The sequence below is a fragment of the Falco peregrinus genome, unplaced genomic scaffold, assembly GCF_023634155.1.
Source record: "Falco peregrinus isolate bFalPer1 unplaced genomic scaffold, bFalPer1.pri scaffold_27, whole genome shotgun sequence".
Classification (NCBI taxonomy): Eukaryota; Metazoa; Chordata; class Aves; order Falconiformes; family Falconidae; genus Falco; species Falco peregrinus.
In genome coordinates, this window is record NW_026599596.1 from 37,501 (window position 1) to 40,000 (window position 2,500).

Genomic DNA, 2,500 nt, shown 5'->3' on the forward strand with positions numbered 1-2,500 from the left:
AGGGAGGGGGGGGGAGCCGCGAGCGGGTGGAGGGGGTGAGCCGCGCCGTCGGTGGGCGAGGCGCGAGGCGTGTCTCCCCCCTCGCCGGGCCGCGTCCCCGCGCGAGCGGGCGGCCCCAGCCACGTGTCTCCTCTCGGGCGCAGCGCCGGGTCACTGAGGGAAACCCCGGCCCCCCGGGTAAGGAAGGACGAGGTGTTGGCGGCGGACGTCGGGCGCGCCCCCGCGGGCGGACGCTCCCCCGATGGTGGCAGCGGGGGAGGCACCGCCGCGGGGCCCTGCAGGTCGTTTCCCTCACCCCAGGGCCAGGTACCTAGCGTCCGCGTTTCTGCGCAGCCCTCCCTCGGCGAGCCCCGGGGGTCGAAGGCTGCGCGGCCGGGCGGCGGTTTAAAGACGCGGGCGGCTCGATGCGACCCCGGGGGAAGCGGTGTAGTTTTGAGCCGGCGGTGGCGCCTCCGCTGGTGGCGTGGCGGTGGTGCGGTGGCGGTGGTGTATGGTGGAAGGCCGTGCCGTGGGAGTCCGCTCCCGGAAAGGCTTCTCCCCAACCCCCTTCCTCCCCTCCCCACCCGCCGGGCGCTGCCTCGACCGACCCATACCGTGCTCGTTCCCCGCCTTCCCCCAGCGGGCAGCCGTGCCGGGGAGGTGTCCCGCTGCCGCCCCCCCTCCGCGGTCCGGTCTCGCGCGGAGAGACCGCGGCGTGTGTTAGGCCGCAAGCCGTCCTTGCTGTGTGCCCGTCTCGCGTCTAAGGGGCGTCCCCGGCGTGGGAGCGCCGTCTCCTCCGCTCGGGGGGGGGTGGCGCGTCTGCGCTGCGTCGGCGGCCGCCGTGTCGCCGTGCCTCCGTGGCCGCGCTGCGCTCCTCGGCGAGCCCTCTCTCCGCCCCGGCGAGCGCTCGGGCTTCTGCCGTCGCCCAAGGTCGGCAAGCCCCCCCGCCCAGCGGCGGTGCCGTCACCGCTCGGCCCCCCGTGTCCAATCGGTCGGCCGGAAGGTGCCCGCCGCCGGCCTCGACCGTCCCGGCCTGGACCCTGCCCGCCGCTTCCACGCCGCCCTCCTCGGCCGCGCCCGGCGGAGGTGGCGTGCCTCCCGTCGGCGGGGGTTTTTGGGGGTAAGGAGGCGTCCGGGCCTCGTTCTCCGCGTGGAGACGGGGGAGAGAGGACGGCGCCCCCCGACACCCCCACCCCCGTCCGGGGCTCGTCGCCTTCCGGCGTGGCGCGCGCCTGCTTGGGACGGGGTCGGGGCGAGAAGCCGGTGGTGTCGGCGGTTCCGGGAGGGCGGTCGCGGCTTCGCGGCCGCGAGCGCCGTCCGGCGGGCCCCGAGCCGGTGCGTCGCCGTCTCGGGCTCGGGCGGTTTTGTCGCCTCCGGAGGTGTGCGGTGTGGGGCGTGCCGAGCTGCCGGCGGGGTTGAGCCGCAGGGAAAAAGCGGGCTGCCGTAGTGCGGTGCCCGAGAGGCGCGTTGCCACGCGTGTGCGGGCCGTCGGCGGCAGCAGCAGCCCGCCGAGTCCCCGGGCGCGAGGCGGGGGCGTATGCAGGTCGGGGCGCGGTCGGGGCGCGCCGCTGCTCCTCCGTGCGTTGGCCGGGCCGAGCCCGCGCGCCTGGTCCGCCTCCGAAGCGCGCGGGGTGCGTGTGGTGGGAGCGCGCGCTCCCCGCCCCAGCCCTCGCCTTTCGGAGTTTTCTCCGTTGCCCTCCCCTTTCCCTCCTCTCCTGCGTTGTGTTGCTCGTACGGTCAGGCGAGGCGAGAGGCTTCCTTCCGTCGTCGCGCCGCATCGCCGTTGCGCGCCCCCCCTTTCCGCGCGGGCGGAGGGGCGGTCGGGCCCGGCGAGAGGCGGGCGCGCGTCGGTCGGGGCCCGTCGTCAGAGGACAAAGAAAAAAAGGGGGCGGCCGCTCGTCGTGGAGCGTGCCCCCCCGGTGTGTCCGTCCCGCGCGCGCGGGGCGGTGCCGAAAGAGACAACTCTTAGCGGTGGATCACTCGGCTCGTGCGTCGATGAAGAACGCAGCTAGCTGCGAGAATTAATGTGAATTGCAGGACACATTGATCATCGACACTTCGAACGCACTTGCGGCCCCGGGTTCCTCCCGGGGCTACGCCTGTCTGAGCGTCGCGTGACGATCAATCGCCGGCTCTGGCCGGCCGCCCCGTCCTCGTCCCGCCCGCCCCTCCCTCTCGCGTGGGAGAGGTGGGGGGCCGGGGTAGCGAGGCGGCATCGGTCCGCAGCTGGCGCGGCTGGGGGGTTGCCTCGCAGGTCCGCCTTGGGCGAGGGCCTTCGTCCCCCTAAATGGAGACTCGGGGAGCGCCCCGAAGCTCCCCGCTCTCCCGGTTCGCCCGGTTCGCGGAGCTCGTTCCCGCCTGCGGGGGGGGGGGCTGCCCCCCCCACAGGGCTCGTCGGGTCGGTCGGGCCAGGCGCGGCGGTGGGGAAGCCGCGCGAGCGGTGTTTGGGGTGCTAGGCGCGGGCCTGCCCCCCGGCGCCCCGCGTGTGCGCGCGGGCGGCTGTCTGCGGGTGGGTACCGCG

The 2,500-nt window shown here is 75.8% G+C and overlaps 1 non-coding gene across 1 annotated transcript; it reads left to right on the forward strand.

Annotated features, from left to right (window-relative positions):
* Positions 1–1,939: 1,939 nt before the first annotated feature.
* Positions 1,940–2,092, forward strand: LOC129783314 (5.8S ribosomal RNA). Its single transcript, XR_008745240.1, has one exon. It is a non-coding gene; the product is annotated as a 5.8S ribosomal RNA (ribosomal RNA).
* Positions 2,093–2,500: the final 408 nt, after the last annotated feature.